Here is a 15318-nt window from a genome sequence, read left to right on the forward strand (position 1 = left end):
CCATCGCTTGTCCGTGGTGATCTAAGCAGCGTGGCGGGGATCCGCACCCCGCGGACTTTGTGAAGAGCCAGCCAGCGTGTTTGGGGTCTTCCAGGCCACCCACTCCCTGCCACAACTCAGCCCTGCTGCCCTAACCCAAGTGTCACAGCACGTGGCGGGCAGGCGTGCCCGTGGCCAGGGCGCTGACGGACACAGAGACGTGCCTTCCGAGTGGTGTTCAGAGGTCACGTGATGGCCTCCTTTTGGTATTTTTCAACTAGTCAACACAGTGAAGCCCTTTCTTTGCCAGCATCTTCCAAGGGCGGCGGGCCCACCCCCGGCTGTGCCGCCCACGGTGTGAGCGGTGCCTCTGCTCTGCTGCAGAGAGAGAAGGCGAGGCTCCCGAGGCCGGTCCACTTGGCTGCGCGGGGCTGGCGGAGACGCAGCAGAGACGTGTCGCTCCTCCGAGATGGTCCCGACACCGGGTGCTCAGTGGTCTCGGCCAGGCCGCGGGGGCCGGGGGCCCAGCGTCCTTCGTGAGGGCAGGGAGGGCCCCACGCGCAGAGCTGCGGGTGGGCGCAGGGGGGACAGTGCTCCTGCCCTGTGGCGGGGCTCGGCTCGGTGCTGGAGTGCGGGCTCTGTAGTTGGCTCGGGGCCGTGAGGACAGCGGTGTTCTTCCACTAAAGCCCCAGAGCTTATTTGGTTTCCACGACTCATTCATTCCATCAGCCTTCATTGAGCGCCTGCTGTGTGCCAGGCCCCCGACTCCACCGGGGATTCACGTGCGAGGCTCAGACCCCACTCTGCCCCAGGTGGCTGACCCTGGAGAGGAGGGACAGGACACGAGTCCACACCTGTCTTTGTCTTTGGGAAGGGAACTTGGAGGAGACAGGTGAGGCCTGTAGTGGGGAGATCAGCATGGCTGCTGGGAGGGCAGGAGAGGGGCAGGGGTCTCTTGGCCCCATGGGGAAGGCATGGCCGGTGTCACCAGAAGGTGAGGGGGCAAGAGTCCTAGAAAGGGCATAGTGGCACCTGTCCTGGTGGGGGGAGGGGAGGGAGACCCCTCCCCCCGCAGCTGTCGTAGCTCAAGGACAGGTGCAGCAGTGGGAAGAGCCCAGGTCTGCAGTCTTGGCTTACATGCTGGAGGAGTGAGCTCGGTCATGCCCCTGTGCTCCCTCTGGGGCTGTAGCTGCTGCTTCTGCCAGTGGTGTGACGGCTGCTTCTCCAGGGCCTCCCTGCATGTGCTCAGGAAACGGGACCATGCTGCAGGCAGCCGGGACCCGGAGGATTGCTCTCCCGTTAGCACCATGCTTGGCTCCCCACGGTTTATGGCGTTTCCCACAAAAGTCAGTCACCACTTAGGACATGAAAGACGATGCCACCAATGCTAGTAAGACAGCTGGTCCCTGGAGACAATTCAGAAAATATCCCCTGAGCGTCCTGAGCAGAGATGAAGATGTGTTCCCCCAGGGCCGGTGAGGGAGAAGTAAGCAGGTGGGGAGGCCGGGGTCCCAGCGGGGCTGTGGCAAGCGTGTCAAAACTGAGGCCAGGCCCCTGCCCCAGCCTAGCCACGACAAACGCCGCCCCCCCGCCCTAGTCCTGACCAGCCCTTTCCCGACTGCCCACGGCTTCAGAATCGAGGGGCCTGAGAAAGTGCCTCAGCCTGGGGGACCTGGGCCAGAATCTGAATAAAGTGCGGTTGTTCGCTAACTAACAATGTGTCACTATCGGTTCGTTAATTGTGATGGCGTGTCACTCACGGAGAAAACGGGGTGCAGAGTCATTGGTGCTCTCCACAGCTCTTCCGTAAATCTGAAACTTCTGAAATCAAGTTGGTTTTTTAAACTATGGTAGTTACTCACACACCCCTTCCCCGAGACACCCCCGCCGCCCCCACCCGGGCCGGTCCTGGACTCGCCCGCCCTGGCCTCACCCTCCACCTGCGCCCGAGGGGGAGGAGGGAGGCCGCGCCCCCGGCCCCGCCCCGCCTCCCTGGTGCTGGCGGCTCGCTGGGCTCCGCTGGCCGGCGGTGGTGGCGGCTCTGGCGCGGCCTCAGCCCCTGCGCGGCTCCGCGGCTCGGTGAGTCTGGGTCCCTGGAAGGGGTGGGACGGCCCCTCTGCGCGGTGGCTCCCGGGGCGGCACTGCGCGGCAGGTGGGGCAGAGCCGCTGCGGAGCCGGCTGGACAGGTGGCGGGGAGGGGAGGCCCGGGGGTCGCGGCGATGAGGCCAGTTGCACTGCGTGTCCCGGCAGCCAAGGGCGCCGTTTCCCGCCCTCCGTTCACGCTAAGTTGGAGCCCGGGCGGAGGGGAGTGCGGGAGGGACCCGGGACAGAGGCAGTGAGGGCTGTGGGGCGCCCGGCCCTCCGGTAAGCATCTGAGTTCCCTGGAAGTGACAAACGACAAGGCTACCGGGGCCACGTTAGGAAGGGTGTGGTCTGAAGGGGTGAGGGTTCTGTTTGTGGCAGGAGGGGTCTCACGGGTTCAGTTCTGTGTGGCAGGAAAGCCACCCTGGTGCCAAGGGCAGGCTGTCACTGGAGTTCTGCGGTCCGGTCAGAAGTACCCGCTTTGCCCCTGAAATGGCTGAGGGTGGCCGGGCCACAGGGGCCACATCTCAGGGTTCGCAGGCTCCCTGGACCCCACGGGGGAAGGTGTGGGCTTGGGGGGACTGTGTGTTCACATTAAACACAAGCCTCATTGCCACGTGCAGGGACAGCCTCGGGAACCCTGCAGGTGAGTGGACTTGGGTTCTGCGCGTGGCCGTGGACCCAGAGCCCATGCCACCTGCCCGCAGGCCTGACCGGGGTGCTGTGTGAGACTGCGCGTCTGTGTCACTGCCACCTCGTGTGTGAGGTTGTGTAGTCGCGTGTGGCTGTATGGCAACAGTGTGTGCTCTTGTGTGGCTGTGTGAGGATGTACAGTCACGCGTGACCGTGTGTAGTTGTGTCCCGGAGTGTTTGTGGGGTGGCTGTGCGTGGCTGTGTCACTCAGTGTGCGACCACGCACGTGAGCCTGTGTGTGTCTGTGTCGTGTTTGTGATTGCACTGGGAGATGCTGTCTGATTTTGTACGCGGTTGTGTGAGGCATCACGTGTGTGAACTCCTTACTAGCCTCCTGGCCTGGAGAACGGGGATGGCGGCCACCGCGGCTCGCGTGGATCGGAAAGCCAGGCCATGGCGGTCCCCAGGAGATGCGGCGGCACGCGGCCCTCGCACACAAGACGTCAGACGTAGGCACTGATCTGACCGCGGTGTGTGGACTGAGGCCAGTGAAGCCCGCAGCCCATCCTGGCTTTGAGCCCCGTCCTTGACGTGCATGTGGCCCCAAGTTCACTCCGTGTGCAGGGCGGGGTTTGGAGGGTCCGCAGACAGTGTGGTGAGCGGCCTTTCGCTAAGGCTGGGAACTCCTATTCGGAACAGCCTGCTCTGAGTGCGGCCTGAAGACAGAGCATCCCCCTCCCGTGATCACTGCGATCACTGCTGTGGGGGGAGAGTCTGATGCCCTGGGAGAGACTGGGAGGAACCCGGGAGGGACCGGGCAGAGGCGGGCGCTCCTCTGACCGCGGCCGGGTGAGCCCTGCCCGTCCTGGAGGGGAACAGAGGCAGAGGAAGCAGATGCCCGTGTCTGGGCCTCGTCATCCATGCGCTACAGGCAAGGTGCGTGTGGGGGCCGCCGTGTGCTTCTGGGATGCGTGACTCTTACCGAGGGGTGTGGCTGGTGCATGGGGAGCCAAGAACCCCATCTTGGAGGCTCACCTGCTGTACCTGGACAGCAGGGTCCTGGGGTGACAGGGGCCCATTTCATGATAGAGAAGCCACCAGCGAAGTGGGGGACATCGCTGGGATCAAAAGAACTGTGTGTGTGAGGAAGAGGAGGGGAGGCAGACAGACAGAGGCAGAGAGAGGGAGTCTCTCCAAGCCTCAGTTTCTTCATCTATAAACTGGTGCAGGCGTGACCTTTCTGCTCGTGGCTGCTCCTCTCCTTGTCCATGTGAGTAGAGACGGGACACAGCTGTCCCCAGCTATGTATTTTAACATTCATGGCTCTAAAATTAATGCAAAGGATAATATATTCTGGGCTGCTGGCTCATACCTGGATAAGGCTTTGTTTTTCCTACTCTACCTCTATTAATTAAAATCAATGATTTGGGGGGGGGGGCACCTGGTGGCTCAGTTCGGTTGAGCGTTGGACTTCGGCTCAGGTCATGATCGCACAGTTTGTGAGTTTGAGCCCCACGTCAGGCTCTCTGCTGACAGCATGGAGCCTGCTTAGGATTCTGATTCTCTCTCCCTCTCTCTCTGCCCCTCCCCCACTTGCACTCCCTCTCTCTTGCGCCCAGGTGGCTCAGTCAGTTAAGTGGCCGACTCTTGATTTCAGCTCAGGTCATGATCTCACAGTTCATGAGTTCTAGCCCTGTGTTGGGTTCATTGCTGATGTCGGGGAGCCTATTTGGGATTCCCTCTCCCCCTCTCTGCCCCTTCCCTGCTCACCCTCTATCTTTCAAAATAAATAAACATTAAAAAAATTTTTTTAAACAGGATAAAATTTAAAAACATTAAAAAAAATAAAATCAATGATTTTGGAACAATTTTACTTGCAAAGATGGCATGGCAGGTCCCCGCACACGCTGCACCAGCTTCCCCTCATGTAACCACAGTGCAAAGATGCAGACCAGAAAATTAATGTGGGCACAGCACTTGCAGCCAACCTCGTTCAGGTTTCCCAGTTTTCCCACGAATGTACTTTTTCCATTTTGGGCTCCAGTCTGGGAGCCCCCATGGCATTTAGGACCTGCATTAATCTTACTTTTTAAATTTTCATTTTACTTATTTACTTTGAGAGTGTGTGCACACGAGCAGGGGAGGGACAGAGAGAGAGGGAGAGAGAGAATCCCAAGCAGGCTCCGCACTGTTAACCCAGAGCCCAACTTAAACCCACAAACTGTGAGATCATGACCCGAGCTAAAATCCAGAGTTGGATGCCCAACCAACCGAGCCACCCAGGCGCCCGAGACCTGTGTTAATTTTAAATTATACAAGTTGTAGGTGGCTGGAGGTTTGTTTCTTGAATCTTTGAATCTTTATCTGTTTTCCCGGGTATCACCTGTGTTTATCAGCAACCCCGCCCGGCGCCCTGAGGGGTCCCCAACTCCCTGTTCCTCTGTGCATGTTACTAAAGCTAAGGGAACACACGATATCATCACTGCAAACAGTTTTCTCACAAACACCTCTTCCCATGAAAACCTAACAAAAAGTCCACAGACAGAAAGGAAAAAAAGAGGCCGAGCTTATTAAATTTCCTGTAGGCTTGCTGAGTGATTTATTTCATGGAGTGGGGGCGGCGGGCGGGGGAGGTCTCCTGGCGAGCCCGCAGAGAGGCGGGAGAAACAGGAGAGGCTGGAGGGCGGGCAAGGGGGGCCTGTTCCAGCAGCAGGCCTTGGGCCGTGCAGCCGGGCGGGATGCAAGGGGGGCCAGCATCACATGGGATCAGGGGAAAGATGGACTTTCACAGGGGGCTGGGGTGGGGTGGGGGCAGTGGGGAGGGTCGAAGCAGAGGCGAAGTCAGGGTTTTCCTGGGCAGACAGTGAACTCCGGTGCTCTTTTGCCCTTGCAGACGCTGGATCAGCACCCCAACCGACGGGGCACAGGTGGCCACTGGGGGCGAGGGGAGATCGGCGGCGGGCACCTGGCCGCTACAGAAAGGGTGAGGGGCCTGGAAGAGGTGGAGAGAAGGGGCCAGATGGGCCCCCGATAGTAAAGTGTGGTGCCTGGAAGGGAACAGAACACCGGGTGGGGTCTGGAGCCTGCGTATAAATGAGTGAGCGGATGATGCATAGCAAATTATTCCAGATGTTAGCAGATTAAAACGTTTATTAGAGGCACCTGGTAGGCTCAGTTGGTGGAGACTGTGACTCTTGACCTTGGAGTCAGGAGTTCGAGCCCCATGTTGGGGGTGAGGTTTACTTACAACAAACGTTCATCAGTTTATCACGCCATGGTTTCCGTGGGGCGGGATCTGGGGGTGATTCATCCAGGTGGTCTGGGCTCGGGGCCTCTCATGATGTTGCCGTCAGGGTGTTGGCCGGGGCCGGAAGAACCGCTTCCGGGCCTGCATCTGTGCAGTGGTGCGTGAGCATTGTCGCGGCAAGCGGCCCCCGAGGCGATGCCTCTTGTGGCAGCCCTTGAAGCCTTGGTCCATTGCTCTGGCACACTGTCCTGAGGAGTGACGTCCCGGCCGTTGACACCAAGCTGTGCCCCCTGGAGCCGTGAGGCCAGAGTGTGGGGTGAGATGGCGGTTCTCTCAGTCAGGATTGGGTTAAGAATGAAGAGAACGTCCATTTGCTCTTTCCCTGACTTCCGCTTCTCCCAAAGGGACCCACGGAAGTCCAGGCTCAGCACCATCCTGCAGTCTACTCCCAAGGGTGCAGACTGCACAATCCAGGAGAAAACAGATACAGCAGGGGGTGGAAGCATCTGCCATGAGGATATAGATAAGCATGGCAGGCAGCAGGCACAGCAGATGCAAAGGCCCCGGGGCAGGATTGTGTCCTGCACATTTGAGGAGCAGTGGGAAGGCTCCGTGGCTCTAGTGAGGGAGGAAGGAGGAACAGCTGAGGACACACGAGGGAGGATGGGTGGGACTGGGTCTCCCAGGCATTTTGCCCTGAGTGAAAGCCCCGGGGAGGATTGAGCAGAGGTGGGACATGGCCTGAGTCAGGTTTTAGCCGCTGAGGATGGAAGCCGCCAGCCCTGTGATGAGGCCTGGGTGGTTCTCTGTTTAACCAAGGCAGGTGCGGCACAGGTGGGCCAATGCTAGGTATGTTCTGGGGGTGGGGCAGCCAGCACTTCCAGGCTGTGGAAACATGTCATGCTGACCCTAGGAGATGTGGTCTCAGTTGATCACAGAAGGTGCTGTCTGAGGCAGGGAAGGCCATGGGAAGCCACAGGCTTCAGTCTGGTGTGCGTCAGATCTGAGCAGCTTGCCAGTCATTAGGCTGTGGTCACCACAAGTTTGATGGCTTGAACCAGCTCACATTTAATACCTCTCAGTTTCTGTGGGTCCAGAATCTGGACGTGGCTGAGCTGGCCCCCGTGCTCAGGATCACACGAGACCGTGTTCTCAACTGAAGGCCAGACTGGGGAAGGACCCACCTTCCAAACTCATTCAGGTCATGGGCGAGCACGGAGGGCCTGGCTTTGGCAGCCTGCCAGCTGGTGGCCGCCCTCTGTTCCTACAGGGCATCTGGGGGTCTCCTAGGTGGCCACATACTTCATCAAGCCAGCAAGGGGGTTGTTAGCTCCAGTCTGCCAATACGGGGTCTTACCTAACGCAATATACTCAGGACAGGGATGGCCCATTGGCTCTGCTGCGTTCCAATGCGTAGAAGCAAGCCACACAAACTCAGGGGGCGAGACTGCCCAGGGGTGTGAATACCAGGAGGGGAGGGCCCATGGGGTCACCTTGGGTCACCAGCAGGAGGAGGCTCCAGCAGCCAGCTGGACCTGAGTCCAGAATTCAGAAGAGGAGTCTGGCCAGGAGCTTGTAGAATTCAGGGATGTTATTAAAACCACAAGACTGAGTGGCGTCACCGGAGGAGGGCACCTATCTGGAGGGAGACCATGAAAATATTCATTAAATCTTCTTGAAATGGCCTACTTTTTAAAATTAAATTTTTTTTCCCTTTTTTAAAAGAAAATGTAGTCACTGCAACACAAATAGAAAATAAGAAAGGGGCACCTGGGGGGGGGGTTCAGTCAGCTGAGTGTCTGACTTCGACTCAGGTCACGATCTTGTGGGTTCGTGAGTTCGAACCCCATATCAGGCGTGCTGCTGTCAGTGCAGACCCTGCTTTGGATCCTCTGTCCCCCTCTCTCTCTGCTCGTCCCCCGCTAGCACACTCTCTCTCAAAGTAAACGAACATTGAAAAAAAAAAAACAAGAAAGAGGAGGTCACTGACAATAAATAAGTACATGGGAAGAAAACCCATGTTTTGGGTTGTATTGTTAGGTAGTTACTGCCATTCGGGGCCCAGACGAAGCAAGGCAGGCAGGACACTCACCTCGGGCACAAAATTTGAAGGGACAAAAAACCAGTCAGTGTTCATGAGAAATGATGCTGCAGTGCGATCACGAAAACACCAATGAACGCAGAGAAATTCCCGATGAGCAAAATATCGAAGTTTCAAACCAACACAGCACCCGGCAGGGCTGGGAGTGGGGGCGGAGAGAGAGGTGGTCGGGGACGTGCAAAGTCCCGTCTTTGTATTTGGTTGCTCGTTTTCTTGCTGTTAATGTTTATATGTTTAAAATGTTGTGTAAAAATATTTATCTTGAACTGAGGATTGTGGGGGCACCCTTGCACTTTGCCCCTGAGGCCAGCCCCTCGATCCCTTCACCCTAGGCACTGGGCTGGGTACTCTCCCTGAAGGCTGTGCACCCACAGTTCACGCCCTTTTTGAAAACAGTCACTGACAAGAGTTAAGAGTGGCATTAGGAACATGTTGGCTCCAAGCTGAAGCTGTCCCCGGCATCGTCGGGGGGCTGAAAACAAGTTGTTCCCACCCTGGCGTCGTGCTCAGCACCCCCTTGGGAACCCCTGAATTGTTCCAGACCCTTCCTGGTAGATGAAGACAGAGGGGGAGCAGGTGCCCAGATGTCCTGATCTCCAGGTTATGACTAGAACAGTTCCAGGTGACCTAAGACACTTGGTCACCCCAGATGGGGGTGACTTCCTCGGTGTCACCCCATCCTTGCTGAGTTGGGATGAGAGGCTGGCATTTCGCCTCCCTCCTGGGCCCGGGAACATCGGGACAGGGGGGAATGTACTCGAGCTGGATGCTGGGCAAGCCACAGGCTCAGCTTGGAGACGCTGGTGTTCACAGCTCACAATTTGGGTCTCTATGTTCTAGAGACCCTGCCTCTTCCTTCCCTCTGTCTCCGTGCACACTTCAGATCTTGGAACCGGTGTCAGTCCTTCTTGAAGCTTCTACTGGTCATTCACATAACTGGGGACAGCAAGTCTGTGCCTACTGATTTCTCTTCTTTGGCAACTGCACCCATATTCTTTAGATTTGTCTGGGGTGTTCTCGTGTATCTCTCACGCGCAGGTGGTAACCTATCCTCCTACGTTTCTTTCAAAAAAAAAATAATAAACTATGCCTCATCCTGTCCAGGGCTTTCTCTTAGCTCAAGGTCACCGCGTGAGCCAGCAATCGCCTTCTTGGGTTCTCTCTTATTTCTCTTAATCGGCTATCTTCCCTCTTTGCACTCAGCTTTCGTTGTCCATTCTCTCCCAGCCCAATCTTTACAAAAAAACCCCACAAAAATAAAACAAACTCTAGAAGATATTTTGTAGTCTGAGATTAAGGGCACGAAGGATCTTCTGGAACCTCCCATCCCTTTACCTTTCCCTAAGTAAACTGCCCATTTGTCTGAGACAGGTTGTCTCCATTGTATCTGAGTGAAAAGGGAAAGGGAAAGATAATCGACGTAGGCAGATTCGGTTTGGGGCTGACATTTTTTTTAAGTCCTAAATGAACTTCACGTGTTGGTCTGAACTCTACTTCAATTTAGAAATGCGGGTGCTTTCATGAAAAGAGGCTCAACGTCGCTCCTCATCAGGGAAATACAAATCAAAACCACACTCAGATATCACCTCACGCCAGTCAGAGTGGCCAAAATGAACAAATCAGGAGACTATAGATGCTGGAGAGGATGTGGAGAAACGGGAACCCTCTTGCACTGTTGGTGGGAATGCAAACTGGGGCAGCCACTCTGGAAAACAGTGTGGAGGTTCCTCAAAAAATTAAAAATAGACCTGCCCTATGACCCAGCAATAGCACTGCTAGGAATTTACCCAAGGGATACAGGAGTACTGATGCATAGGGGCACTTGTACCCCAATATTTATAGCAGCACTCTCAACAATAGCCAAATTATGGAAAGAGCCTAAATGTCCATCAACTGATGAATGGATAAATAAATTGTGGTTTATATACACAATGGAGTACTACGTGGCAATGAGAAAGAATGAAATATGGCCCTTTGTAGCAACGTGGATGGAACTGGAGAGTGTGATGCTAAGTGAAATAAGCCATACAGAGAAAGACAGATACCATATGTTTTCACTCTTATGTGGATCCTGAGAAACTTAACAGGAACCCATGGGGGAGGGGAAGGAAAAAAAAAAGAGGTTAGAGTGGGAGAGAGCCAAAGCATAAGAGACTCTTCAAAACTGAGAACTGAGGGTTGATGGGGGTGGGAGGGAGGGGAGGGTGGGTGATGGGTATTGAGGAGGGCACCTTTTGGGATGAGCACTGGGTGTTGTATGGCAACCAATTTGACAATAAACTTCATATATTGAAAAAAAAAAAGAAATACGGGTGCTTTGAGAAAGTTGAGTTTTAAATCGACTTGACTTTATGACTGGAAACTGGTAATTAGCCCATGATCACTCCAGCCTTCAGCTTTTGTCTCTCAATGTTACGTCATTAAGCGGAACATACAGCGATGCAAAGAGGTTGCTCCTTAGAGGTCTTTAGCCAACTTTTTGCAAAGCTAATATAGGCATACTGATAGCTCACTTGTTGGTTAAATTGTTAGCTTTTCACTGAAGCAACAAATGCCTTGTCTGTGCCAACGATTTGCACAGGCTTTACCAGGACATGAGAGCAAGGCAGAAGGTGCACGTCTGTCCTCAAGGAGTTGACAGCGGTCTAGAAGATTCTCTAACCTGCATGTGTCCATGGAGTACTTCATAATCACTTCCCAGCCAGGGAGCCCTGTTGCCTCCATGGCTTTACGCCTTCTACTCCACACCAGCGTTTACTGCACCAGCGCTGAACCCCCCTTCTGGAATCCACACTCACAAGGACAGGCACAAACTTCTGCTCCATCCATCCTTTCCGATTTCTGTTAGCGATTTTTTTTATTGCAATAGAGTACACCCAACCTAAAATTCCCCATCGTAACCATCTCTGAGCGCACAGCTCAGCGGCGTCAGGCACACGCACACTGTGGTGCAGCCACCCCCATCATCCGTGTCCAGAACTTTCCATCTCCCCACACTGAGACTCTGTCCCCATGAAACATGGACTCCCTGCCCCCTGCCCCACCCCTGGCTCCCACATCTACTCTCTGTCTCTGTGGATGGGACTCCTCTAGGGACCTCCTGTGAGTGGGGTCACGCAGGATTTGTCCGTGTCTGGCTTCTGTCCTTCTGTCCTGTGGCGCACAGTGTCCTCGGGGTCCCTCCACGTTATAGCAGGTGTCAGGATTCCTTTGGGAGAATACACATGGAATGGCTAGGAGCAAGGGCTGGTGAAGAGAGTCAGGTGAGGACCTAAACTTTGAACTTGGTGCTGAGGGTGGTAAAGAGCTACTGAAGGGCCAGGGAGTAGCACCATTGTATGTGTGCAGACCAGGGCCTCTCTCCCTTGGCACTGTGGACATGTGGGGCATCCTGGGCTGTGAGAAGTTGAGCAGCATCTCCGACTTCCACCCCCTTAATGCCAAGAGTGCCCCTAGTCATGACAGCCGCAAACATCCCCAAACATCTGCCCACTGTCCCCTGAAGGCAAAATCACCCTGGGTGAGATCCCATGGTCTAGGTAGTTATCTCTAGTTGTATAAAAAATGGGTAGGTTGACGCAGGCCTGGAGTTAGCAAGAACACCACTAGCCCAGGGAAGGGGTGAAGGTATGGGAGCAGGAATAGGTGGGGGTTCCCCTGGAGAGGAGGAAGGATGTGGAGTGGCCAGATTTGGAGGTGACCAGCAAGGAAGGGAAGGAAGATGGAGAAGTGATAGAGGAAGACTGGGGGGGGGGGAGAGGGCTGGTCTAGAGCATCAGCAGATGGGAGAGGTAGTCCCCAGGAGTCTGGAGAGGGAAGAGTGAGCAGGTTGACTGGGGTAATATACACTTCCCACTTGGGACAAGCTGAGCTGTGTGCAGAAGTGTCCCATGTCCATTCCCATCTGAAGCTCCAGAGAGACATGAACTGGAAACTTCTATGTGGAGCTTGCTGGTAGATAAATGATCACTGGTGCTGTGGACTCTCCTAGGGGCAGCACCAGAGAAGGGAGCCGTGGAGGACGGGGTGGGAGAAGGCTGACAGATAGTGACGAGAAAGGCCTCTGCCGCTTACAACTAGTTGATGTGTTTTGTTTGGTGGCTGCTTACATGGTCCCATCAAGATGTTACCAGAAGAGGAGCCAGCTGGTGAGGACACAAAGACCTAGTGGAAGACCCCTCTATCGCTCCTGCTGCCTCTAGGAAGCCCCTAATCAGACTGGAAGAGGAGTTTAGGAGGGAGTTTCCTGACCACAGGCCCGCTGGGGCTACATGTCCACAAGTCTACAAAGGCCTTGGGGAAATAGGCACCCCAACACATGGGGAGGTGACATCATCTGGGACCCTGAACTCCGATGACCCTGACATCGTGTTGACTGTAGTGTGTGTTTGTCTGACCAGAGCTGAAGAGGTGGGTGAAGAGAATCTTCCTTAGTGCCCGTGTAGTAGAAGTTACTGCTCCCTGCTTTAGCGTGTCGATGAGCCATAAGCTTGGTCTTATAAGAGAGACAACCCCATCCTGAACCAGTTCAAGCAAAGACTGGCTCCTTTGCCTGGGCAATCCAGAAGAAGCCCTGGCCTCTGGCAGAGCTGGGTCACTCGGTCTTGTCCCCTGAAGCGTGCCCCTGGGTGTGCCCCCCCACATCTCTTCCTTCAGGGTGTTGATCTCATCCTCCTTCCTGTTGACAGTCAAGGTGGCCCCAAGCCTACCTATGGCAGTTTAGGAGCCCCACTGGGAAGAATGCTTCCCCCCTACTCCCCCCTATTATTGTTAGTTGAACTGTATGAAATTGATCATGTCCTGTTGGTTTTGGTCTAAAAAAAGGGCAATTTCATACAGTTGAAACTCAGGGAAGAAACTCAGTTGGCTTGCTTCAGTCATGCATGACCCCATGGACCAATCACTGATGGGAGTGAAGAGGTGGGTATCGTGACTGGCAGGCCCGGGTTCAGTGTGGACCTGGCACCAAAGGGGGTGGGCATGAGAGTGTGACTGGTAGGTCTGGTGGCCAGGTGCGTGGGGCTCACGCCTGGGGTAAGTCTTCCCCAAAGAAAGTGATCTGGGAAGACAAAAACGATATTGCCACCCCACGTTATAAGAAATGAGAACTAAAGGGACAAGGCCGATCATTGGCCATAATTAGGCCTGAAGAGGTTTACCTTTCTGGGGGTCACAGACTACTTGGGTTGAAGCTGGAACGTGGATTTTGGTCTTCTGATGACCAGCATTCCTTCCACCTGACTGTAGAGCACCATGGGGGAAAGGCAGTTCCCATTTTCAAGGTGTTTTTCCTATGAAGGTGCCTAATGTCCTGAATCAACACTCAGCCCTCTCTCCTGGGTCAGCACTGCCCACAGAAAACTTGTATTAGATTCCTGTTGCTGCTGTAACAATGTGGGCCTCCTGAGCTACATCCAGGTGTGGGCAGGGCTGGTTCCTCCTGGGGGTCCCAAGGAGACCCATCTCTCCCCTTTTCCACATCCGTGGCCTGTGGCCACTCTTCCATACTCACAGCCAGCAGCATGAGGTCTGCCCCTCTCTCTGCCTCCCTCTTATGAGGACCTCGTGAGGACACTGCACCTCTGAAGAACCCAGGGTCACCCCTGCCTTAGGGGCCTCAATTTGGCCCCCCTGGCAAAGTGCCTTCAATGTGCGAGGCGAGCATGTCCAAGGTCCCGGGGACGAGGACATGGACGCCTTTGGAGCTATTCTTCCACCTACCACAGGGTCTAAGCAAAATGCCACTTCTGTGGAAGTGCCCGGGGACACTGTCAGGTTGTTTGGACCAAACAGTCCCTGCCTTTCTAAGCCTTGCTTGGTTCAAAGGCAGATTTTGTAGCCTGATTTTTATCTGCCCTCCACCAAGCCTGCCAACTGCCGGATGAGGTTTCTCGGCCCTTGGAGGAGGCCGCGTGGGGGTCGTGCCGGGGCGCGAATGCACTGGTGCAGGTCCAGCCTGGGGATCAGTGGGACTCAGAGGCGCAGCCAGCAGGCGGCCGGCTCCTCCTGAGTTTCCTTGTTTGTTCACAGAATCTGGCTCCTGGCTCTCCACATTCTGGATGTTTCTGCATCAACTGTGTCCTGCTGCTCCCCATGGTTATTGGCTTCCTCCTCACCTCCTCCAGCTGTCTGCCTCCGGTTTCAGTTTGTGGCCTATGTACCTCCTTGCTTGCTCTCTCTCCTGATCCCTCCCCTCCCTTCTTCTCTTCCTCTCTTTCAGTAATACACACAAGACACCTTAACCATGTCTAAGTACACAGCTCACTGACATTAAGCACATTCACATCATTGTGAATGTTGTCTGCCACCCCACCATCCGTCTCCAGAACTTTCCATCTCCCCAAACTGAGGCTATGTCCCCATGAAGCACTGACTCCTCACCCCCCTGCCCTAGCCCTGGCTCCCACCATCTACTCTCTGTCTCTGTGAACAGGACTCCTCTAGGGACCTCCTTTATGAGTGGGGTCGTGCAGGATGTGCCCTTCTGTGTCTGGCTTCTGTCCCTGCACACAGCATCCTCAGGGTCCATCCACATGGTGGCAGGTGGCAGGATGCCTTCCTTCCTGAGGCTGAACAAGAATATTCCAGCGTGTGGGTGGACACATTGTGTTTGTCTCTGACCCACCAATGGACACTTGGGGTGTTTCCACCTCTTGGCCATTGTGGATGCTGCTGCTGTGAACACAGATATATTAGAGCTTCATGACCCCGCTTTCAGGTTCTTCGGGTGTATACCTGGGAATGGCATTGCTGGGTCCTGTGGTCATTCTATGTGATAATTTTATGCAATTCATATGGTAATTGTATTTCATTGTTTGAGGAGCCACCAAGCTGTTTTCCACAGTGGCCGCCCCATTTTCCATTCCCACCAGCCACGCACAAGTCTTCTGACTTCACATCCTTGCCAACTCTTGTTATTGTCTGTTTTTGGATGATGGCCACCCTAATGGGTGTGATATCTCTCTTTAGCTCTTCCTTCGTGAAGAGTGAACTACCAACTATAAGGTCAGAGGTTGAGACTGCCTGCACATCTGACACCACATGCGAGTTCAGAGGGGTTCTGGGGTGAATTCTGTCCCCTCAGATTTTGTATGTTGAAGTCCTAACCACCAACACTTCAGAAGGATAATTATTGGAAAATAAGGTCTTCACAGAGGTGACCAAATTAAAATGGGGTCATTAGGGTGGGTCCTAGTGCTCTATGACTGATGTCCTTATAAGAAGGGACCTTGGGACACAGACATGCCCACAGGGAGAAGGTCCTATGAAGACGGAG

At 54.8% G+C, this 15318-nt stretch overlaps 1 protein-coding gene across 1 annotated transcript in view; it reads left to right on the top strand.

Moving 5' to 3' along the window:
- Positions 1-1981: 1981 nt before the first annotated feature.
- The window catches only part of TMPRSS9 (transmembrane serine protease 9), a 49651-nt gene continuing 36314 nt past the window's right edge, over positions 1982-15318 (top strand). The window contains exon 1 of the mRNA XM_047839219.1: positions 1982-2058. The gene's annotated coding sequence lies outside the window, so the exon portion shown is untranslated. The remainder of the gene's footprint in view (positions 2059-15318) is intronic.

Source organism: Prionailurus viverrinus, chromosome A2 (assembly GCF_022837055.1).
Source record: "Prionailurus viverrinus isolate Anna chromosome A2, UM_Priviv_1.0, whole genome shotgun sequence".
NCBI lineage: Eukaryota > Metazoa > Chordata > Mammalia > Carnivora > Felidae > Prionailurus > Prionailurus viverrinus.